Source organism: Hevea brasiliensis, chromosome 8 (genome assembly GCF_030052815.1).
Source record: "Hevea brasiliensis isolate MT/VB/25A 57/8 chromosome 8, ASM3005281v1, whole genome shotgun sequence".
Lineage (NCBI taxonomy): Eukaryota > Viridiplantae > Streptophyta > Magnoliopsida > Malpighiales > Euphorbiaceae > Hevea > Hevea brasiliensis.
In genome coordinates this window covers 2,436,868-2,463,579 of record NC_079500.1, presented here as the reverse complement: position 1 = coordinate 2,463,579, position 26,712 = coordinate 2,436,868, and the positions used below count along the sequence as shown (strand labels likewise).

Genomic DNA, 26,712 nt, shown 5'->3' with positions numbered 1-26,712 from the left:
ATATTTATCTATTCTTATTAGAAACCAAGTTTGAAACTAGATAAGTGTGGGACACAAGTTTTTTTAATATCTGATAAACCAATCAAACTTCTAAGATTATTTAAACATTATCCCTATACTATCTTCCATTTTATTTTATATTTCAAATTTTAATAATTATATATTTAAAGATAAAATTATTTAGTTAAGTATTATTTAATAGAATTAATTATAACCAGAAAAAAATAATTAAAATGAAATTTAAGATTATTATATTTATAAATTATATCATCACACCTTATGATATGGATATGGATATTTATGAATTATATATGTCAAAAATTTTGAATATATATATATATATATATATACATATAATTTATTAAAAATTAAATTTCAAATGTTATATCTTTTAAATTCTAAATATTTTTTTTAAAATAAAATTATCATTTAAACATTATCTATTTCTATATTTCATTTTATTTTGTATTTCAAATTTCAAACGTTATATCTTTTAAATTCTAAATATTTTATTTTTTAAATAAAATTATCATTTAAACATTATCTATTACTATCTTTCATTTTATTTTATATTTCAAATAATTATATATTATGATAATTTAGCATTATGGAAAATAAAAGACTACATTTAACCGTTGATAAAAATCAATTTATTTTAAATTTTTATTTTTAAATTAATTTTAAATTATTTTAAAAAATTAATTTTAGAATTTATATAAATTTACATTTTTAGTCTAACTTTGACTAAACTTCTACCCAATTAAGTTTTTTTATTGTAATTTAAAATAAAATTTTATATAATAATAATAATAATAATAATAATAATAATAATAATAATAATAATAATAATAATAATATAGGTATGAATTTTTTTTTATTTATCTAATAAACTAATCTTAGAAATTAATTAATTTATTCGGTATATATAAATGTTACACAAATAGCAAAATATTTAGAAGAAACAAGAAACCATTGAATACAAAGCAAAATCATCCAATAGACTTGGATAGGAGTGAAACCCTATAATACGAGTGATTTGTGATAAGATTATCAAGATAGCATCTCATTTTGTTGTTGCAATCCTCATCTCATGTAACTAATGGGCTAATGTTTATCAGAGCCTTGCAACTCTTTACAATGGCCACTTCTCAAAGTTTAATCCACGCCAACTAAAACTCACTAGAGAGCTACAAAATACAAAATGGAGCATCCTTGTTTGTGCTAACAACATAGCAATAACAGGACTAAAATTCCAGAATACCAATCAACTCTCAAGACAGCAAAAGAAAGCAACAGGAAGCAAGCAGAGATCAAAACTCTGATTCATGTGGGCAATTTCTAAGAATTGATTGAATCCCCAAGATTACAAAGCCAGCCATAAGACCCCACTTTAACATCAAAGTTTAAATCTCAGCAGTATAAAAGAGCAAAGTGTGGAAATCAACAGTGTTCACCCAACCTTGTATATATGTCTCTGAGTTTTACTCTTCACTTGCAGTTTAATGCATTCAGCTTCCATTAAACAGGCATTATTTCTTTGGAGCCACAAGGAACATGACATTGCAAAAAAGGACAGCTAAAATTCTTCTTGCATTTTCCACTAACTAGAGCCATCCATTAAAGAAATATTGATGCAAAATCCTTCGGGAAGCGAAAAACAATACCCCACCATTGAAGGAAAAGTTTCAGATGATCCTGCTAAATTGAAAGAGAAACTGTTGGGTGGATTGAAACGGATCACTACAAGGTGATTGAAACCATAAGCAGAAAAGGAGAAGGTTATAATAAAGGAGAGGAATCAACGGCTGGAGTGTTGCAAAAGGTCATTAATCCATAAAGTATCTTGCCACGGGTTCATCTGAATGAGAAAAAGACATACCCAACTGCTTTCCCATGTTGACAGCTTGCCAAGCTTCATCTGCTATGTCTAAGGAATATTCATTGGAATATTTTTCTCTTGGGGCGAGAATTCATGCGATGGATGTCACTATTTGCTGGCTTCACAATTCTTCCTGTTTTTGATCCTTTTTTCATTTTTCCGCCACCATTAAGCTTTGGGGAGATCTGAAATAAGTGATTCGCAGGGAGTGGGAGCTGGGCTGGGCTAGCAGCTATATAAGGAACCAGAGCTAAATGGTTTGGGCTGGCTGGTGTTGTTGATTAGGCCCGGAGTAATTGATAACAGTTGGAGAGGAAATAATGGGTGCAGGGAGGCTTACCAATTTCTAGAAGCTCCGAGTTAATAAAGGAAGATTGGCAACTGTCATTTACCGTTTGCTGTGTTGATTAAAGGTGCTAAGGGGTCCTCAAAGACAGGAGCAGCGTGCAGATAATCAGAATTCAAATTATGCTTATGCATTGGAGAACAAGATTCTGTTATCTGTATTTCAAATTCTGACGATGCTTCGATTTAAGATTTGTGGAGCTCGATGTTCTTTGGGGTTCCCAACTCGTCCCCATCTGTTTGGATGGCAAGAGTTGCCGAAGAATCGTTAAGGGAGAGGCGGCTATGGTGTTGGTTCAATAATTGATGTTGCTTATCATGCGTTGCAGATGAATTTTCATGATCGATGTAGTTGTCTTCAGAAAGGTATAAGCCACTTGTACTCACATTCTCATTGCGCTTGCCAGATGCACCAATAGGGTTGTTTTCGGAGTCCACGTCAGCATCCGAACTTTCTGACAGGGACAATCGTCGTTCGTTGTTGGAGATTGGAGGTGAGAACAACTCATGGCATGGTTCTTCGGTGGCTCTGATATTGAATTTGACATGATCAATATCCACCTGAATGATTTTGTTAATAAACTCAGTAGAATCTGTCAAAATCAGCACTCTTGCGTAATCAAATCTTGATTTTGCTAGGGTTACGCCATCAAGAGAGATGAATTCTCCACAAAGACTTCCAACCCATTGAAAGAAATGTGAGGTCCGCGCATCCATGAAAAGACAAAGCATTTACATATAGATTGCTAACCTTCTTTCCATGAAAGGACAAAGCATTTGCATATTGATTGCCATGTTCGAAAACAATAGATAATGCATTTATTCTAAGTTCCAACTTGCTGATTTTTTTACCAAGTGCTTAGCTGTCGTCTGTTCCCATTTATTTTCCGATCAATATTCCTGAATAATATAGAGAATAAAATTATTCTTTCAATTAAACAATAAAATACTATATCACCACCAAACTTGGCCAACCATACATCACTTTCAATTCATTAATCATATGTTATTATTATAATGCAATATGGTTTTTATATATGAATATTAAAAAAGGAATATGATTCCATAATTTATATTTCATAGAAACCACGCTCTGATGGGACCCATTTAGTCCGCTATTCCTCTCTTTCTCTATATATATAAAAGAGTAGTTGATAGGAGTTGACACGTAAAATTATTATTTTTATACTAAATTTATTTTTTTATTTTTCTTTTAAATGTTATTTTTTTATAATTAACTATCAAAACTCAAAATTTTTATTAAATTTATTATCTAAAAATTATTATATTATTTTTTTAATAAAAAAAATAAAATAATAATATTTTTTATTTAATATTCATATGTATATATAGCGCACGTAAAGTTTTCCTGATATTGTCAATAAAATTATGAAATTATAATAAATTTATTTATAAAACATAATATGTTTAATTTCGTTAAATTTTCTCTATTTTTTAATAAGGATTAATAATATTATTTTTAAAAATAATATTAATATTAATAAATAAAGAAAATATTTAATTATATTATATGTAACGTCCTCACCAAAGGTAGTCCGTACATTTTACTGTTCTAATGACTAATGTCTGTTCGGACAATTAAAATGTCTGGAACTACACTTAAACTATAGTGAGGAGGCATAAATTAATGAAATAAATATTAAAAAAAATGTAGGAAAAATTTTGAGAAAATAAAATAAAATTTAGAGAATTTATTTATTTGGTACAAAAATAATAAAAATAACCCGATATACACTATGAAGGGCATTTTGGTCATTTCACCCATAGAGGTGAATTTTGACATAAATGTCAAATTAAAATTAGGAAATAAAATAAATAACATAAATTAAATTTATGAATTTGAATTTGAAAAATGAGAAGAGAAAGAAGAAGAAAAGAAAAAAAAAAGGAAAGAAAAGAAAAGAAAGGAAATAGATTTATGAAATTTAAAAACAACAAAGTACTCATAAATGTATATATATAAATACCTACAAGAGACAAAACCCCACCAACCATCTTCTTCTTCCCTCTTCTCTCTCTCTCTCCTTGCCGTCCACCATGGGAGCTCTCTCCCTCCATTTTTGTCTTCCCTAAAGCTTGATTTTCCAAGCTTCCTCCTCACCAAAACCCATAGACCCCTTCATTAAAAATTTAGCCCACTCCATAAGGAAGCCATTGATAGTGAAAAGAAGAAGAAAAGTTGAAGTTTAACAAGTTACCCAAGAGGTTAGTGCACTAATCCCTCTTCTTCTCTTTATTAAACATGAAAAGCATGTTTAGCTAAGCATAAATACCATTAAAACAAAAAGAAAATCTAGAGGAAAGAACCCTTGAATTTTTGGCAGCCATGGAACGTGAAGTTTATTGCTTTCAAATGATGAAAAATGGTTCCATGAGAATGTGTAATTAGTTGAAATGTTTGGGTGTTTGATTGTGTAAATTTGAAACTTTGAAAACTAGGGTTTGTGTAAATGTTGAGGACTTTGTGTAAAATGTTGAAATTGACCTATTGGGATGACATTGTTTCTTATAGAAGTGTATTACATACAAATTGAAGTAAGGAAGTTGGTGGAGATTGAGTTTTGGAAGTGTTAATTTTCTGCAGGTTGTGTTTTGTTGAGGGCAGTGTACATTTTAGGCCATAAATAAAATTGTGTGACCCCAATTGGTATGAGACCAATTGGAGGTGAAACTAGACCCAAAATATCCCATTTTCCATGAAAAAACTATGCCCAAATTCTGTCCAAAACTTGAGCTAAATACTGCCCAAATTCGGATTTCCCTGCACCCAACCTAGAAAATGACCAAATGAACAGTACGTATTCATTTGGTCATAACTCTCTCTATACTGGTCCAAATGAGCTAAAATTTTACCCATTGAAATTTTAGACATAGGGCTACACTTTTCATGAAGACCACTTAACCCAGTTTTACCTTTAACAAATTCAAATTATTAGCACAATTTGGGTCACTGAAACTGTCAACCCAGAAAATGACCAAATGAACTCATTTGGTCATAACTCTCTCTATACTGGTCCAAATGACCTAACATTTCACCCATGGAAAGTTTAGACATAGGAATACACTTTTCATGAAGACCACTTAACCCAGTTTTGCCTTTAACCAATTCAAATTATTAGCACAAGTTGGGTCACTGAAACTACCAACCCAGAAAATGACCAAATGAACAGTACGTATTCATTTGGTCATAACTCTCTCTATACTGGTCCAAATGACCTAAAATTTCACCCATGGAAAGTTTAGACATAGGGATACACTTTTCATGAAGACCACTTAACCCAGTTTTGCCTTTAACCAATTCAAATTATTAGCACAAGTTGGGTCACTGAAACTGCCAACTCAGAAAATGACCAAATGAACAGTACATGTTCATTTGGTCATAACTCTCTCTATACTGGTCCAAATGACCTAAAATTTTACCAATGGAAAGTATAGACATAGGGCTACACTTTTCATGAAGACCACTTAACCCAGTTTTGCTTTTAACCAAATCAAATTGTTAGCAAAAGTTGAGTCACTAAAACTGCCAACCCAGAAATTGTCCAAAATACTGTTCCTTTGGGATGCTTGACCAGTTTTGGCAAAAATGCCATAACTTGGTCTCCAAAGCTGCAAATTGAGTGAAACTAGTGCCAAAAGTTTTATAAGACATAGCACAACAATTTTTATGTTTTGACCAAGTTCTAGAAACCATTGCATCCTAGGGAAAATATTAGCCAAAATTAGGAATTGAAATCTATAAAATGTTAAGTTGAACTCAGAATGCCATTTGATACCTGTGTGTTCATTTGGCCATAACTCCCACTAGGAAATTCCATTTGAGATTTGCCAATATGATCTAGAAACATGATACTTAGGGATACAATATTGATTTAGACACCTTTGCCAAATTCTAAGTGTAAAGACCCTAAAAAGAGGGTCAAACATACTGCCCTGAAGTTGATTTTTGCCCTTATAGGACTGAGAGTCCAGGTTAATACATTGACCATAACTCACTATACCAAGCTTGAAAAATTATGAAATTGTACCTGGCAGTCCCTAAGACATAGAGGAACATATCTTGTGAAGGAACCTAAGTCTAAAAATTACAATAAAATGATCAAATGACTGGTCAAAGTTTATTGACTAGAAATTATAAATTCTGGACAGCTTAGAGGCAAAGGCACCAGTTATGGTATTTTGACCATAACTTGAGTTCTATAAGTCCAAATTCAGTGATTCAAAAACTGAAATTCAAGTTTAAACATAGAGGAACAATTGTTATGAAGGAAGTGTGACTAAATAGACATCCTAACCTAGTCAAATTCCTAGATAAAGATAACACATCAACATGAACCTAAAGAAAGGTTCATGGGAAAAATGCTATATATGATAATTAAAATACTCATAAGGATAATTAAATATTAAAAATGATATGAATATGTAAATTGGGACTAATGTCCCATTAATATGAAATTAATGGTACCAATGAACAGTACTAGAAAATAGTAACAGTGAATAGTGCTAAAATAATTAAAAATGTTTGATTGCCCATAGTATACCTAGACTTATTTATTTAGTTTGGATAAATTGGTATACCAATTAGGGACCACAGATAGCAGTACTGCTTATAGAGCAAATCATGAACTGACAATATATGTCTGATATGATTGTTCTACAGGCTATATGCCTACTTCATCGCCATTGTGCCTACTTTATTTACGGCTTTACAAGTCGACAATGGGTCTCGTGCCCGATACCGCCTCGTGGCCCGATGTATATATACAGGGTAGACATATGGCTGTCTAACCCGTATACTCCCGTGTATCCAGCTTTTATAATTTGTTATAGGTTTCTTGGGCATTGATAATAATTAATTAATACTGAATATACAATAAGTAAACAGGAAAGACCCCAATAATTTTAATTGATTCCAAAGTGTAAAAAAAATGTAAAAGACCCAGAATTTATGATTTGTAAATATTATTTCAATTGTTTAATTATTATTATTATTATAAATTATGCACCACTAAGCGTTATGCTTAGCGCGTTGGTTTTCCATCGCGTAGGTACTGAAGATCAGCAGCCGCCACAGTAGTATTCGGACAGAGTTCCGACCAGATCTGCAACCGATCAGAGTCACCTCATCAGTCTTTTGTATTTTGGTAGGGCCCATGTGTAGACTAGTATTTTGGTTCATTATGTCTAGTCATGATGTAATTACTAGTTTATGATGTATTTTATTTTGGACTTGAAATGAAAACTTATAATTTATTATCTATAAATTTTCATATGAATGCAATAGATGACACTTCATTTTGAGATCTCATAAATAGTTGTGAATGATATGATAAAAGAAAATATGATATGGAAATATGTGAGATGACTATGAATATGTTAACACGTGATAGTGGAACCCGCCAGATGCTAATAAAACAAAGGAGGATCTGTCCGGGTCTCCACAGAAATAAGATATATATATAAAAAAAAAATTCTACACATAAATTACCTGATTTAAATGACATTAAAATTTACAATAGACATGACAAGACAAGATAGGGTGCTCCGGCACCGAATGTGGCACTTCTTGCTCGGCTATACAATAGACAGGTAAGGGGCGTCACATTTAGTGGTATCAGAGCAGAGGTTTAGGCGGTCCTAGACCTAGATAGATAGAAAGAAATAGTTGCATCACATGCATGGGCCTTTAAATAGAGTCGAGGTGACACTAATGCAGATCTGTTTCTTTGTCTGTTTTATAGGATCGATGGCATCTGATCCTTCAGAGCACGGACCTCCAGAACCGATAGAGGAGGAAGTAGAGAGTCACGCACCTGCACCTGCGTGTAGTCAGGGGCGCAGTAGCAGTAGAGCAGAACCATCGTTGGGTACTTTAGTAAGGACACAGCAAGCCTTCCTAGAGCAAATGACTCAATTGCTCACAGTCACTGAGCTATGCCACCACCTCCCCACCAAGATATAGGACCCGAGAGAGAGTTAGAAATGATGAGCGATTCAGAGGGACGAGCAAGAAGAGAGGGTCCGGACTGCCACCCAGCGTAGTTGCTACAGAGAGCAAGAGACCCAGGGGGTCTGAGGGTCAGATTCAGAGCAAAGAACAGAGGCAGAGGTTCCAATTTACCCCGAGGAGAGGAGGTCAAACCGGTGTATCAATTGGCAATTCTGCGAGTCCTATAGCACGGAGATCAACCCCGATGCCAGTTTGTACACATTGTGGGAAGAACCACAGAGGAAAGTGTAGATTGCTAACGGGTGGATGTTTCAGATGTGGGTCCACAGAGCATTTTTTTGAGAGATTGCCCACGGAGGAGTGCTCCCAAAGCTCCACCACAGATTCAGAGGTCTGCTCCCACAGTACAGAGGGGTAGAAGACCAATGAGACCAGAGATAGCTGGTACATCACAGAGAGCTTCTGAGACTATAGAACAACCCGAGGTTGAAGTAGCACCCTGTGTGTACACTATGGCTCGAGAGGAGCTGCACTGTAGACGTTGTTAGAGGTACATTCTCTAATTATAATACCTTTAAGTATGTATTGATAGACCCTAACTATGTTCACCCCTATATATGCATTGTACCTCCTGTTGAAAGAGGATACCAATAGATGGGTCAGAAGATGACATACTTGTCACCAACCCTTTAGGTTACCAAATGATTGTAGATTATCAACCGAAAAGGATCGTGTTAAAGATAATAAATGGAATTGAGAAGGGGGTTGTATGTGAGATGAAAGAAGATGAGCACAGAATTGGTTGAAAAAAAAAAAAAAAAAGAGATAGTCTATTAGGATATACCGTGGTAACTATGCAATGCTCTTGATGTTTGTGCTGTAAGCTGTAGATTACAGTATCGACTTGGGACTATTGTGTAGAGCTACATATTTCCAATAGTAAATCGAGAAAAGGATAAGATTGTAGAACTAGGATTAATAAGACAGGCTAAAAAAAAAAAAAGTAAAGTATTATAACACAAAAAGGTGAAAAGACAAGGAGATAGCGGTCCCTCGATTAATTACACTGCGTAAATTTCGAGGACGAAATTTTATTTAGAGGGGAAGAATTGTAACGTTCTCACCAAAGGTAGTCCATACATTTTACTTGTAACACCCTAGGCAAATCCCACATCGACAAAACACGGGAGAGATGCTGGGTTCATAAGATGGAGGTTCCTAACCCCATTGACGCGTTTTAAAACCGTGAGGGCTTCGACCCAGAGCGGACAATATCACTAGTGGGCCGGGCCATTACATTTGTGGTATCAGAGCTGGTCTCCCTCTAGTACGGTGTGTGGTGCAAGGACGCACCAGGCGGAAGCTGGTGGGCTTGTCACGACCCAGGGATGGGGTTGGGACGTGCTTGTTCAACCAGCTACACACTGGGGTGAAAACTTCGTGTCCCACATCGGAAATGGGAAGAAAAGATTTGGGCCATATATGTGGGAGCCTTCCTCACCTGGTCAGCGCGCTTTTGGGAATGAAACCTCCCAAGGGACAAATCCGTGAGGCCCATGGGCCAAAGCGGACAATACTAACTGGAGAAGGATCGGGCTGTTACATTACTGTTTTGATGACTAATGTCTGTTCGGACAATTAAAATGTCTGGAACTACACTTAAACTATAGTGAGGAGGCATAAATTAATGAAATAAATATTAAAAAAAAATGTAGGAAAAATTTTGAGAAAATAAAATAAAATTTAGAGAATTTATTTATTTGGTACAAAAATAATAAAAATAACCCGATATGCACCATGAAGGGCATTTTGGTCATTTCACCCATAGAGGTGAATTTTGACATAAATGTCAAATTAAAATTATGAAATAAAATAAATAACATAAATTAATTTTATGAATTTGAATTTGAAAAATGAGAAGAGAAAGAAGAAGAAAAGAAAAAAAACAAAGGAAAGAAAAGAAAAGAAAGGAAATAGATTTATGAAATTTAAAAACAATAAAGTACACATAAATGTATATATATAAATACCCACAAGAGACAAAACCCCACCAACCATCTTCTTCTTCCCTCTTGATGCGTCCCTACCGCAAGTGCACGGGTCGTACAAGTAGTATAGAAAAATATCGATCCCACGAGGAGTCGTGTTAATGATTGAATTTTTGATATAAAAGTTGACTAAATCGAAGTATCTATGAAATTAAAGAAGTGAATTGATGAGTAATGGAGCGTAAAATCTATATGTGCAAAATCAATATTCTATTTAACAATGTATTGCATTAAACTAAAATTGCATCAAATTGAAAAAAGCAAGTTCAAATATGGCAATATTGAAAATGGCAATCAATTAAATTCAATTGAAAATTAACAATGGTAAAAAAAGCGATTCCGGAGTTCGGGATTTCATATTCGAGCTATTTTGGGATTTAAATTGGTTATCCAATTTTATGAAACTTATGGGTTTTGAGGAGATTAATTCTTAAATCATTTGAATTCCCTTTCGAGTGAGACAAAGAGTGCCTTAATCAAACTAATTCTACTTTCGTGGAGTTAGAATTAATTAAGACCCATTAAGTTCTTTAATTAATCTGTGAATCCTCTTAATCCTTAGCCTATTTCTAGATCTAAGTTAATTAAGTTCAATTTCTTGATTATCTATCACAAGATCTTCTCCTTTCGGTGCTTCAACCATGGATTAAGAACATCACTTAATGGGATCCTACACTAAGCATGTCATTAAGCATACAAGAAATGAATAAAACTCATTAAGACCACAAAATATGGATTACCCAATCAAAATCCACAAAATATCTCAAATATTACAACCCTTACTCCAGAATCAAAAGTAAACTACTCACTATCCATAATGCTTATAAGATATGATGAGTTTAAATGGAAATAAAGCTTTAATCTAAGCTAAGAAGTAAGAAATTAAACACTAGAAATGTAAAAAAAATGTAAGGGAAGAAAGAAATCTGCAAATCTTGGTTGGAAATGGTGTGGAAGGTGAAAGTGACTCCTCAAATTCTGTCTCTCTTCTCCTCTTCTTCTTTGCTCCTTATCCCTCAATAAAATGGGAAAATGGGACTATTTATAGCATTTTTCTGACATGGAGCCCTAAAATAGTATGTTCTAGGAGGAATTGATTGAGGGAATCTTCTGCCAGCTCATTAATGAACTCTTTATAGGACTGCATAAGTGGACTGCATAAGTTATGCAGTCCCTTATGCAGTTTTCGGCTGGTTCTGAGTCACTTATGCGAAACTGCATGACTTGGTGCATAGGTTATGCACAATTCCGTGAAGGTGCATAAGGGAGGCGAGAGTGTGCATAAGCTATGCTGTCTCCTTATGCTCTGTCTCCTTATGCACATTTCGGCTGGTTCTGGAACAGTGATCTTTCTCCTTATGCAGATCTGCATAGCTTATGCGGCAAGTTATGCACAATTTGGTCAATGCATATTTCAGCTTGAAAACTTGTTTTTGACATCTTTGGTCAGAGAAGACACTCCTCAATGGCAAAATTCTCTTCAGTCCTTCAAAAACACCATTTTTCCTACAAAACAAAGTAAAAATTACAAATTAATCCAAAATCGACAATTATGAAAAACTAACTAATTTACTAATGAAGTTAGCTAAAGATAACTAATAATAGAATAAAATGGCTATAAAATTAGACCTAAATGACTATGAAAAATGTATGCATCAAATACCCCCAAACTCAAGCTTTTGCTTGTCCTCAAGCAAACTTTAAAATGTGGTGCAAAGTTTTTAGGGGTGCCTTATCCAAAGAGTTATGAAAATTACCAATTGAAGTAACTTAATACACCTTCAGCCATACCAGCAATCCATATACCCATCCTTCAAAATGCAAAGAATTTAATGCTTATCCAAGTTTTCACCGCTTAGCCATCAAGTCAATTATCATTCAAAATCTCCAAACCAACCAATCAAAAGAGAGGGTCATGCTCAAAAGGAATTCTAGAACAATCAATAGTCAAAGTGTCTCTATATGAAATGATGGAATTGAATGAATGAATGAATAGTTCTCCAATCCCATAGGCAAATTCCCCACTCCTATCTCCACTAATGTAGCAAGTACTTTCAAGAGATCAAAGGTCTTTTTATGGATGTAATGGGGCCATGGGATTCAAAAAGAGGCTAAGAAGAAAAATGGGTAAAAAGTATTCAAAGCATGAGAATATGTTGCAATTTTGAAACATAAGGTACACTTTATTATATCTTTTTCTCTTTTCTTTATATGTATATGTATATAGGAGAGAGAAATACATAATGAGGATTGTCAAGTGCTAGCATATTTTACAAGACACATAAAATGGAGGGACATTTTGATACTTTAGACTTGTATTTTGCATTTTCTTTTGATGATTGTCCCTAAAGATGCCACCCCCAAACTCATTTCTTTTAATACTTTGGGTGGATTTCTTTCATTTTGAATGACAATGGTGAAAAGCACATATACTAGCACTTTTACAAGGTGACAAGTATTTCTTCTCCCTTTTATTGTATATTTTTTTCTTTTTTTCTTTTTTTATTTTTATTTTTATTTTTTTTAGAAAGTGTACCTAACATTCAATATTATTCTCATGAAAAGGGTTGGAGTGTTTGGTTCATTGGCTAGGTAGCAATAAGGATTTCAAGAAAAATTAGGGATAAAAAGGTTCAAAGGGGTTTGCAAGGGTAAATTTTAATTGGGAAAAAGGGCCAAAGGTTTAAAATGAGAAGGTTTTAAATCAAAGAATGCCTAATCATCTCTCTCTTCAAGTACAAGCTGGTATTTCGCCTTGAAAGGTTTAGAAAATTTGTTCTAGGATTGGTGAGACATCATTTGACTATCTTATATCCAATAACTCCCTCTAAACACTTCCTTCTCCAAATGGCTAGTTGGGTGGCTTTTTGGCTAAGAAGATATAGACAAGAGATAGACACTTCAAAACCTTGCACCTTTTAGGAAACTTTAAATCCACAAACCCAACTAAAGGGTGAGTCAAATCATTCTCATAGGCACATTTTCAATACTCAAGGGATTTGGCAAAAGATTTTAATGCATGATGCATGATTCCTAAAATGAGTAATGCATTAACTAAATGGAGGGAGTCTATTTGTATTCAATGTGTACAATTTCTAAGTGATGTATAATGTGTGTGTAAATGTGTTATGTATATGTATGTGTGGAAATATATGTAAAATATTTACAATATATGTAAATGAAATGGGATGAGATGTTCCTATACTCAAAATGTGAAAAATAAAGCTAAAAATCAAAATGTGCACCCCCAAACTCAAAATTGGACATTGTCCTCAATGTCTCAAGCAGCATGTAACAGCCCGATCCTTCTCCAGTTAGTATTGTCCGCTTTGGCCCATGGGCCTCACGGATTTGTCCCTTGGGAGGTTTCATTCCCAAAAGCGTGCTGACCAGGTGAGGAAGGCTCCCACATATATGGCCCAAATCTTTTCTTCCCGTTTCCGATGTGGGACACGAAGTTTCCACCCGGCGTAGCTGGTTGAACAAGCACGTCCCAACCCCATCCCTGGGTCGTGACAAGCCCACCAGCTTCCGCCTGGTGCGTCCTCGCACCACACACCGTACTAGAGGGAGTCCAGCTCTGATACCAAATTGTAACAGCCCGATCCTTCTCCAGTTAGTATTGTCCGCTTTGGCCCATGGACCTCACAGATTTGTCCCTTGGGAGGTTTCATTCCCAAAAGCGCGCTGACCAGGTGAGGAAGGCTCCCACATATATGGCCCAAATCTTTTCTTCCCGTTTCTGATGTGGGACACGAAGTTTCCACCCCAGTGCGTAGCTGGTTGAACAAGCACGTCCCAACCCCATCCCTGGGTCGTGACACAGCAGATAACCAAAACTCAAAGCAAATAATATTGACCAGGAATTGTAAAAATTAAGAGCAAAAAGAAAGAGTTACCTGGGATGAGAATTCAAGATAAAGGGAGGCATAAGAAGCTGCACAAGTTGTGCAGAGTTAAAAGCTGTCCAGAGCATGTGCATAGGTAAGGTGCATAAGCCATGCGGTGCTGCATAAGAGGCAATATATGTTGCATAGGCTATGCAGGACAGTTGCATAAGGGGAATACAACCTGTGCAGTGCTGCATAAGTAGCAGAAAGGGTTGCACAGGCTATGCAAAACAGTTGCATAAGGGGAATACAACCTGTGCAGTGTATACAAAAGCTGCTGCATGGGAATTGGCAAGGGGAATGTACAACCAGCAGTAGAAGTATTGAAATATATACATAGTATGGGCAAATATGTATAAAAGGGCAATAAGTGCAATGAAAATCAAAGAAGACTAATGTAATAGCTATCTAATAAAACTTCAAGAAAAACAGAATTTAAAACAAACTAATTCAGAACTAACAAACATAATCCAAAACAAACTATAAATGTTTGAACATATTTACAAAGGAAAAGTCCTACAAGTTGGAACAAAAGTAAAACAAACACTAATCTAGTTCTATTGTCTTGCCCTTGTCCAAGGATGTTGCTATAAGTGGTACGCTACCTTTGTCGAAAAGATGGTGCTGGAGGAGGTGATGGAGGTGGGGGTGGCATGCCCAAAAAGAACATGAGTTGCTTCACCATCTCCTTCAGTTTTTTCTGTTTGTCCCTGGTTTCCATGACAAGGTCAAATAGTTGATCATGACGATCCTTGAGTGTATCAAGACCAGTGTCAAGCTTCCTATCCACAAAGAATATATCATCACTAAGCCTTTCAAGATAGGTGAATAAGGCTTTAGTGTTGAATGCAGGAGGTGCTGTGGATGAGGAAGGTTCAGCTGTAGGAGGTATGGGCTGAGCAGAGGTAGCTGGAATGTCCTGAGCAGGCTGAGGGGGTGGGGTAGGTGTAGTAGGGTGCTGTGGGACGGATGGGAAAGCTTGGGTTTCTGGTTGTGCAAGGCCTGGCCAGCTGCAGGCGAAGATCAAAATATGACAAATTGAACCCTGTTTTGGTTAAGTGTGCAGTATCAAAATATGAAGTGTCCTCAAGTGCTGGTATTGAGTGCTCTGCAGGATTAAAACCAAAATGCTTGGCTATGACAGTGATAAGCCCACCCAAAACAATGTCACCTATGGATTTGGTGGCAATATGCAGCACATGCTCACAAAAGAAATAACTGGGAGAAACCTTAACTTTGTGAAATGCACACCATAACATAAAGAGTTCAGATTTTCCTACAGCACCAGAACTAGTCCCTCTGCCCAATATGGTGCTAGCCATCAGCCTATGAATAAACCTAAGTGCAGGGTCAAGTATTTGGGATGTTTTTGATCTTCCAGCAGAGAAAGTTTGAGGTTGGTTTGTGATGATTCCCCAAAATTGGGCAGCATTCCAAATGCCCTTGTTGGCTACCTCTACTCCAGTATGTGGTACTCTAAATAACCCATCAATAGCAAAACCACAAATGCTATGAAATTGGTCTAATGACAGTTCTCTATTTTGCCCCAAGCATCTAAATTTCATAATTGGCTTATGGTCTACATCATGCAAGTTGAGGGTAGCAGAGAATGAAGAAATAAACTCCAAAACTAGAATTGGATAAACTATCTCTTGCTTATGCACAAATTCTGTCCAACCCATACCATCAAGATATGCAACTACATTGTCAAATAAACCAAGAGATTGTAAAGCATCAGCAGATATATACCTAGTGGGTTGTACCTTCCTATCCTTAAGTCGCTTAAAAGCTGCTTTTTGAATCGTATCAGGGAGAGGCCAGGGTAGCTTTGATACAAATGAGGTTGCCGAAATTGTCTTTTTGCTGGAAGAGGGTGTAGAGGCTGGAGCTTTTGGCTTTTTGGGAGGTGGTTCCGACAATGGGGTGGGTGGGTCTTTGCGTTTGGACAGAGGAGGGGCAGAGGACATGGGTCGCACAGATTTTGACCGGATTTTGCGTTTGTATGTGGTTGGGGGAGGTGGTGGGGGTGTCGCTTGTGGAGGAGAATTGGGATTAGGGGGTATCGATGACAATGGAGAGACTTCGAGAGGAGAAGGTGGACGGGAATGGGGAGGGGACTCCATTACCGATGGAGAAGATGGAAGAGATAAGGGGGAAATGAAAATGTAGGGGGAAATTTAGGGTTTACGTGATGAAAGTGCTAGTGGAGAAGACGGGATAGAGACAGCGAGAATGCCGAAAGGAATGGAGGTTGAAGGACGGTCGTGGGGTGAAGAGGCGGGAAGTGGAGGTAGGGATTTTTGTTTACCGAAAATGAATTTGAATCGGGTTTGTAAGAGACTGCATAAGGGGAAAATGATTTATGCATAACCTGTGCACTCTTTTATACATGTTTCAGAATGATTTAAACTTCAGAGAAATGGCTTATGCACAAGTGCATAAGTCATGCACTGTCCTTATGCATGTTTCGGCAGGTATTGAAATCTTGGGTTGGTGGTCATGCAGTTGTGCATAAGTCATGCACCTTCCTTATGCAAGTTTCAGTGACCCTTGAAATTTTGAGGAGCGAAGTCATGCGGGAGTGCATAAGTTATGCACTCCCCTTATGCATCTCTCGGCAGAAGTGGTTTTTCAGAAAATCGGGTCATGCAGAAGTGCATAGGCTATGCACTCTGCTCATGCACTGTTCGGCAATTTTTTTTGAATTTTGGTTAGTGGTCATGCAGATGTGCATAAGCTATGCACTCTGCTTATGCACTCTTCGGTGGGTTTTGAAATTCAGAATCTTTGGTTATGCAGAGGTGCATAAGCTATGCACATTGCTTATGCAGGTCTCGGCAACTTTTGGAATTTTCTGATTTCTGGTCATGCAGAAGTGCATAGGTTATGCACTCTGCTTATGCACCCCTCGGCAGAATTGGAAATTCAGAGTTTTTGGTTATGCGGAAGTGCATAACTTATGCATCTTCCTTATGCACCCCTCGGCAAGTTTGATTTTTCTGGGTTTCTGGTCATGTAGAAGTGCATAGGTTATGCACTCTGCTTATGCACCCCTCGGCAGAATTGGAAATTCAGAGTTTTTGGTTATGTGGAAGTGCATAGGTTATGCACTCTGCTTATGCAAACTTCGGCAGAGAGAGAAAATGAAGAATTTGAGGTTATGCAAATGTGCATAGGTCATGCACTCTGCTTATGCAAGTTTCTGGAGATGTGAAATTTGACAAAATTAGGCTATGCAGAGTTGCATAAGCTATGCACCCTCCTTATGCACTTGTAATAAAGGTGAAAAATGGCAAGAATTGTGGTTATGCAGGATTGCATAAGCTATGCAGTTGCTTATGCACAATTTAACAAGATCAAGAATGCAATAGAACATGGATTGCAAGTGTGAAAAATACCCTAGAATGAGGAAATATAATTCCATAAAGCATAAACCATGAGAATTTTTCACCAAAAACACATCAATATATACAAAGTATATCAAAAAGGCATCACACAGGCATGTAGACATTGATCCTACATAAAAGACCTTTGAGAGCTATGCTATCTTGACTCAAATTCTGCAAATCAACATTTAGCACATAAAACTCCATAAAATCTGCATAAAGTTGCATCTAACCACAAATGAGAAATGAACTCTCCAAGATTTGCCAAGAAAATGCAGCATTTCTACCTTGTATCCTATAACCCAAAGAAGCTCAAAACTGCAAAAATGACTCACTTACCACCATATTAACATTATAAGCACAAGTATTAAAAAAAATACACACCCAACCTCACCAAAAATTTAAGTGATCTGCTGCAGATTCTATTTTTCTGCTCTGCATAAACCAGATAGCAACTTCAGCAGTTCACCAACCTTCCTCCATTGATATACATCCAACCTCACCAAAAATACAAGCCATTTGCTGCAGACACCCTTTTTGCTGCAGATTTCATTTTTCCTCTGCATGAACTAGATTGCAGCTCCTGCACAGATTATGCAGCAAAAACTTATCAGTTCTTTTGAAGGACAAAATTTTTCAAGTTAAGAATTACTTCCCCAACAGTTCACCAGCCTTTCTTCATTGAATTACATCTACAAGGGACAAGATTTAACAATGTCAAAAATTGAATTTGGGGAGATTTAAGATAAAACAAAATCAATGAAAATGAAAGTAAATTAGCAAAAGCAAAATAAAAGGACTTGGGATGCCTCCCAAGAGGGCTAATTTATAGTCCTTAGCTGGACTCTTCATGAATTTCACTGAAAAGAGGTGACGGATTGGAGAGCTTGTAACAGCTTGCTCCTATTATTGGGTCTCCAGTTATGTAATGTTTCAATCTATGCCAATTGACCTTAAAATTCCCAGATTTTTCACTCCAAATTTCAATTGCTCCATAAGGGAAAACCTTAGAAATTCTATATGGACCAGTCCACCTTGACTTGAGTTTTCCAGGGAACAATTTCAATCTTGAGTTGAACAACAAAACTAAATCACCTTCTTTGAATTCTTTTTTTCTCAGATGCTTATCATGCCAAACTTTAGTTCTTTCTTTGTAAATACGGGCACTTTCATAAGCATCCATCCTCAATTCCTCAAGCTCATTAAGTTGTAACAACCTTTTTTCACCAGCTTGCTTAAGATCAAAATTCAAGGTCTGAATGGCCCAATATGCTCTATGTTCTAGCTCCACAGGTAAATGACAAGACTTACCATACACCAACCTAATGGGAGTAGTTCCTATAGGGGTTTTGTAGGCAGTCCTATATGCCCATAAAGCATCATCTAGTTTGATAGACCAATCTTTCCGAGAATTGTTCACTGTTTTCTCCAAAATATGCTTGAGCTCTCTGTTAGAAATTTCAACTTGTCCTGAAGTTTGAGGATGGTATGGGGTAGCTATCTTGTGCACTACACCATACTTCCTCATTAAGCTCTCAAATTGCTTATTACAAAAATGGGAACCCCCATCACTAATTATAGCCCTAGGAGCTCCAAATCTGCTCAAGACAAATTTCTTCAAAAATTTCACTACCACTCTAACATCATTAGTTGGAGTTGCAATAGCTTCCACCCACTTTGACACATAATCAACCCCAACTAAGATGTATCTATTACCATATGAAGGAGGGAATGGCCCCATAAAATCTATTCCCCAAACATCAAATAATTCCACTTCAAGAATATTATTTAGGGGCATTTGATCTCTTTTTAACAAATTTCCACTCCTTTGACATTTATCACAATTCGACACAAATTTCCTCACATCCTTAAAAGATTTGGCCAAAAGAAACCAGCTTGCAAAATTTTACTAGCTGTCTTAGAGATTCCAAAATGACCTCCATAATCAGAAGCATGGCAATGATGCATAATGCTCTGTACCTCCTCTTCAGGAATACATCTTCTAATCAGACCATCACAACATCTCCTAAAGAGTAAAGGGTCATCCCATCTATAAAACTTCACCTCATGCAAAAACTTTTTCTTTTGTTGCCATGTCATACCTAGAGGTAAAACTCCACAAGATAGATAATTCACAAAGTCTGCATACCAAGGTAGTTTAGGAACAAGAGAGAAAAGTTGTTCATCCAAGAAAAACTCATCAATAGGGATTTCATCCAATTCTTCACCATCCAATTTCAACCTACTAAGATTATCAGCAACTACATTTTCAGCTCCTTTCTTATCTCTAATCTCCAAATCAAACTCTTGTAGCATCAGAATCCACCTAATGAGCCTAGGTTTGGCCTCCTTTTTACGGAGCAAATACACGATGGTCGCATGATCTGAAAATATAACCACCTTTGAGTCAATAATGTAAGGTCCGAACTTTTCCAATGCAAAGACAATTGCCAAAAATTCCTTTTCAGTTGTTGCATAATTTGTTTGAGCCTCATCCATGTTCTACTAGCATAATAAATAGCATAAGCCTTTTTGTCCTTTCTTTGACCAAGAATTTCAATTGCATAGTTGCTAGCATCACACATAATTTCAAAAGGTAGGCTCCAATCGTGGTTGCATGATTGGTGCAGTGATGATAAGAGCTTGCTTCAACTCGCAAAAGGCATCCAAACACTCTTGGTCAAATACAAATGGTGTGTCATTACTTAACAAATTAGACAAAGGTTTAGCTATTTTAGAAAAATCCTTGATAAAGCGTCTCAGAGAACCCGTCGTGTCCTAGGAAACTTCGAATTCCCTTGACATTGGTAGGAGGAGCCATCTTCTCTATCACTTTAACTTTGGCTTTATCAACCTCTATTCCTCTGTTAGACACCAAATGTCCAAGCACTATCCCTTCCTGAACCATGAAATGACACTTTTCCCGCTTTAACACAAGGTCAGATTCGCACATCACCGCAAAACTCTAGAAAGGTTAGCCAAGCATATATCAAATGAAGATCCATAAACAGAAAAATCGTCCATAAAAACCTCCATTATGTCTTCAATGAAATCTGAGAAGATTGCCATCATGCACCTTTGAAAAGTGGCTGGTGCATTACATAACCCAAATGGCATCCTTCTATAAGCAAAGGTTCCATATGGACAAGTAAAAGTGGTTTTCTCTTGATCATTTGGATGGATAGGGATTTGAAAAAAACCTGAGTATCCATCTAAATAGCAAAAGTAAGAATGCCTAGCTAGTCTTTCCAACATCTGATCAATGAAGGGAAGTGGAAAATGATCTTTTCTAGTGGCAACATTTAATTTTCTGTAGTCTATGCACATTCGCCAACTAGTCACCGTTCTAGTGGGAATTAATTTATTATTTTCTTTTTTGACCACTGTCATTCCACCCTTTTTTGGAACAACATGTACTGGGCTCACCCAAGTACTATCTGAGATAGGGTAAATGATCCCTGCATCAAGCAACTTCAAAATTTCCTTTTTAACAACTTCTTTCATATTTGGGTTCAACCTCCTCTGATGTTCAATAGATGGCTTACAATTTTCTTCCAAAATGATTCTATGCATATAAAAGTGTGGGCTTATTCCCTTAATGTCATCTATGGTGTATCCTAAGACTTTCCTAAATTGTCTCAACACTCTTAACAACTTATCAGCCTCTAATGTACTCAAATTTGCATTTACAATTACTGTAGGGTTCAGGAGGTATATATTTCTCTTCCTTCTCTTCAATTTTCTCTTTACAATTTTCTGCACTCTCTTGTTTTTCACTCTCATCAGTATTTTTCTCATTTTCTCTCTTCTCACTGTTTTCACTCTTCTCATCATTTATAACTTTTCCACTTCTTAAAGTAATAGCTTGACACTGCTCTCTTGGATTTTCTGGTTGACTTGGAAGCTTTCCAAAAGACTTAGCACTTGAGGAGGATGCTTGTTGTGCAATATGGTTTTCCAGCATTCTGTTGTGTGTTTGCATCTGTTCCAGCCTTGCTTTCACCTCTCTCATCTCCTCATCATGCTTATTTTGGTTAGCAAGTATCTGTTGCAATAAAGCTTCAGTGGTGGAATTTTGTTCTTGCTATTTTGGTGGAGGGTTCATATTTTTCTGCTGAAAATTAGGCAATGGTTGCCTATTTTGCTGATATGGAACTTGACTTTCTTTGTTGTGGTTGAAAATTCTGATTTGGAACTTGACTTTGCTGATTTCCCCATGAAAAGTTGGGATGATTCCTCCAATTTGGATTGTAAGTTTGAGAATAAGAATTCCCCATTTGTTTGTTTCCATAATTACCAACATATGCTGCTTGTTCTCCATAGTCTACTCCACAGCTGGTAGTTTCCTCTGCATAAGCCACTTGTTGTGAACTTCCGGTGATGATGATGAACTAACCAACATACTCAAATCTTCCATCTTCTTAGCAAGGACATTTGTAAGTGCATCAAATTTTGCATTAATCATGTTGAATGGATCAAGATCATACATTCCATGACTTGCCTTTTACGAGTTGAGCTGGTCCTCTTGGACTACTCCAAAGATGAGTATTCTTTGCAATTTTCTCCAATAGCTCATAAGCTTCATCTTCATGCTTTATAATAAATTCTCCTCCTGTTTGAGCATCAATAATTCCTCTGATTGCAGGAGTGACATTTGTGTAGAAATTCTGATTTATCATCCATTTTGGAATGGCATGATGTGGGCATAATCTCTCTAATTCCTTCCATCTCATCCATGACTCATAAAGAGTTTCATCTTCTCTTGGTCTGAAAGCTGTCATTTGATTCCTCAGCTCTTGAGTTTTTCCAGGTGGAAAATATTGTGCAAGAAATGCATCAGTGAGTTGCTCCCAATTTGTAATGGAGTTGTGAGGTAAAGAATCAAGCCAATCCAATGCTCTATCTTTCAAAGAGAATGGGAATAGCTTCAATCTTACTGCATCATCAGACACTCCAGGTTGTTTTTGCATGTCGCAAATCATAGCAAACTTCTTCAGGTGTGTGTGTGGATTTTCAGAAGGATGTCCTCCAAATTGAGAATTTTGAATCATTTGAAGAACTCCAAAATCCATCTTGTAACTATTTGCATCAATCCTTGGTCTTGCTATGCTCTCTCTCAAATCATCAAAACGTGGAAAAGCATGGTCCATCATACTTTCCCTAGGCACGTTTGCATTAACAACTTCTCCGTGGGCTTCATTTTCATTGTTTTGACCATTTCCAGCATTACCAACACCAATTCTAATTCTTTCATCAGCCATGTCTGCTTCAATTTCAATCTCTCTTAAAGCTTCCTTCCTTTTTCTGGTCTCTTTCTTGTTGGCTTTACAAAATTTCTCAATTTCAGGATTGAACAGTAAGGTTGTGTCACTTGAGCTTCTAGCTCTTCTCATAAAAGATTAAAAGTACCTGAAAAAGAACAAACAAACACAAAAATGAAAAGATAACAAAAAATAAAACTATAATCAACTAAAATAATCAAGAATTCAATCTTAAACAAACAACTCCCCGGCAACGGCGCCAAAAACTTGATGCGTCCCTACCGCAAGTGCACGGGTCGTACAAGTAGTATAGAAAAATATCGATCCCATGAGGAGTCGTGTTAATGATTGAATTTTTGATATAAAAGTTGACTAAATCGAAGTATCTATGAAATTAAAGAAGTGAATTGATGAGTAATGGAGCGTAAAATCTATATGTGCAAAATCAATATTCTATTTAACAATGTATTGCATTAAACTAAAATTGCATCAAATTGAAATAAGCAAGTTCAAATATGGCAATATTGAAAATGGCAATCAATTAAATTCAATTGAAAATTAACAATGGTAAAAAAAGCGATTCCGGAGTTCGGGATTTCATATTCGAGCTATTTTGGGATTTAAATTGGTTATCCAATTTTATGAAACTTATGGGTTTTAAGGAGATTAATTCTTAAATCCTTTGAATTCCCTTTCGAGTGAGACAAAGAGTGCCTTAATCAAACTAATCCTACTTTCGTGGAGTTAGAATTAATTAAGACCCATTAAGTTCTTTAATTAATCTGTGAATCCTCTTAATCCTTAGCCTATTTCTAGATCTAAGTTAATTAAGTCCAATTTCTTGATTATCTATCACAAGATCTTCTCCTTTCGGTGCTTCAACCATGGATTAAGAACATCACTTAATGGGATCCTACACTAAGCATGTCATTAAGCATACAAGAAATGAATAAAACTCATTAAGACCACAAAATATGGATTACCCAATCAAAATCCACAAAATATCTCAAATATTACAACCCTTACTCCAGAATCAAAAGTAAACTACTCACTATCCATAATGCTTATAAGATATGATGAGTTTAAATGGAAATAAAGCTTTAATCTAAGCTAAGAAGTAAGAAATTAAACACTAGAAATGTAAAAAAAATGTAAGGGAAGAAAGAAATCTGCAAATCTTGGTTGGAAATGGTGTGGAAGGTGAAAGTGACTCCTCAAATTCTGTCTCTCTTCTCCTCTTCTTCTTTGCTCCTTATCCCTCAATAAAATGGGAAAATGGGACTATTTATAGCATTTTTCTGACATGGAGCCCTAAAATAGTAGGTTCTAGGAGGAATTGATTGAGGGAATCTTCTCACTCATTAATGAACTCTTTATAGGATCGCATAAGTGGATGCATAAGTTATGCATCCCTTATGCGATTTTACCGGTTCTCGAGTCACTTATGCGAAATCGCATGACTTGGTGCATAGGTTATGCACAATTAGTGAAGGTGCATTAGTGAGGCGAGAGTGTGCATAAGCTATGCTGTCTCCTTATGCTCTGTCTCCTTATGCACATTTCGGCTGGTTCTGGAACAGTGATCTTTCTCCTTATGCAGATCTGCATAGCTTATGCGGCAAGTTATGCACAATTTGGTCAATGCATATTTCAGCTTGAAAACTTGTTTTTGACATCTTTGGCTGTAGAAGACACTCCTCAATGGCAAAATTCTCTTCAGTCCTTCAAAAACACCATTTTTCCTACAAAACAAAGTAAAAATTACAAATTAATCCAAAATCGACAATTATGAAAAACTAACTAATTTACTAATGAAGTTAGCTAAAGATAACTAATAATAGAATAAAATGGCTATAAAATTAGACCTAAATGACTATGCAAAATGTATGCATCACCTCTTCTCTCTCTCTCTCTCCTTGCCGTCCACCATGGGAGCTCTCTCCCTCCATTTTTGTCTTCCTTAAAGCTTGATTTTCCAAGCTTCCTCCTCACCAAAACCCATAGACCCCTTCATTAAAAATTTAGCCCACTCCATAAGGAAGCCATTGATAGTGAAAAGAAGAAGAAAAGTTGAAGTTTAACAAGTTACCCAAGAGGTTAGTGCACTAATCCCTCTTTTTCTCTTTATTAAACATGAAAAGCATGTTTAGCTAAGCATAAATACCATTAAAACAAAAAGAAAATCTAGAGGAAAGAACCCTTGAATTTTTGGCAGCCATGAAACTTGAAGTTTATTGCTTTCAAGTGATGAAAAATGGTTCCATGAGAATGTGTAATTAGTTGAAATGTTTGGGTGTTTGATTGTGTAAATTTGAAACTTTGAAAACTAGGGTTTGTGTAAATGTTGAGGACTTTGTGTAAAATGTTGAAATTGACCTATTGGGATGAGATTTTTGCTTATAGAAGTGTATTGCATACAAATTGAAGTAAGGAAGTTGGTGGAGATTGAGTTTTGGAAGTGTTAATTTTCTACAGGTTGTGTTTGTTGAGGGCAGTATACATTTTAGGCCATAAATAAAATTGTGTGACCCCAATTGGTATGAGGCCAATTGGAGGTGAAACTAGACCCAAAATATCCCATTTTCCATGAAGAAACCATGCTCAAATTCTGTCCAAAACTTGAGCTAAATACTGCCCAAATTCGGATTTCCCTGCACCCAACCCAGAAAATGACCAAATGAACAGTACGTATTCATTTGGTCATAACTCTCTCTATACTGGTCCAAATGAGCTAAAATTTTACCCATGGAAATTTTAGACATAGGGCTACACTTTTCATGAAGACCACTTAACCAAGTTTTGCCTTTAACAAATTCAAATTATTAGCAAAAGTTGGGTCACTGAAACTGCCAACCCAGAAAATGACCAAATGAACAGTACGTGTTCATTTGGTCATAACTCTCTCTATACTGGTCCAAATGACCTAAAATTTCACCCATGGAAAGTTTAGACATAGGGCTACACTTTTCATGAAGAGCACTTAACCCAATTTTTCCTTTAACCAATTCAAATTATTAGCACAAGTTGGGTCACTGAAACTGCCAACCCAGAAAATGACCAAATGAACAGTACGTGTTCATTTGGTCATAACTCTCTCTATACTGGTCCAAATGACCTAAAATTTCACCCATGGAAAGTTTAGACATAGGGCTACACTTTTCATGAAGACCACTTAACCCAGTTTTGCCTTTAACCAATTCAAATTATTAGCACAAGTTGGGTCACTGAAACTGCCAACCCAGAAAATGACCAAATGAACAGTACATGTTCATTTGGTCATAACTCTCTCTATACTAGTCCAAATGACCTAAAATTTTACCAATGGAAAGTATAGACAGAGGGCTACACTTTTCATGAAGACCACTTAACCCAGTTTTTCTTTTAACCAAATCAAATTGTTAGCAAAAGTTGAGTCACTAAAACTGCCAACCCAGAAATTGTCCAAAATACTGTTCTTTTGGTATGCTTTACCAGTTTTGGAAAAAATGCCATAACTTGGTCTCCAAAGCTTCAAATTGAGTGAAACTAGTGCCAAAAGTTTTATAAGACATAGCACAACAATTTTTATGTTTTGACCAAGCTCTAGAAACCATTGCATCCTAGGGAAAATATTAGCCAAAGTTAGAAATTGAAATCTAGAAAATATTAAGTTGAACTTAGAATGCCATTTGATACCTGTGTGTTCATTTGGCCATAACTCCCACTAGGAAATTCCATTTGAGATTTGCCAATATGATCTAGAAACATGATACTTAGGGATACAATATTGATTTCGACACCTTTGCCAAATTCTAAGTGTAAATACCCTAAAAAGAGGGTCAAACATACTGCCCTGAAGTTGATTTTTGCCCTTATAGGACTGAGAGTCCAGGTTAATACATTGACCATAACTCACTATACCAAGCTTGAAAAATTATGAAATTGTACCTGGG

General features: G+C 36.1%; 1 non-coding gene across 1 annotated transcript; it reads left to right on the top strand.

The window, feature by feature from the left end:
• The first annotated feature begins 22,208 nt into the window (after positions 1-22,208).
• Positions 22,209-22,315, top strand: LOC131182667 (small nucleolar RNA R71). The gene has a single exon (XR_009150929.1). It is a non-coding gene; the product is annotated as a small nucleolar RNA R71 (small nucleolar RNA).
• The last annotated feature ends 4,397 nt before the right edge of the window (positions 22,316-26,712 follow it).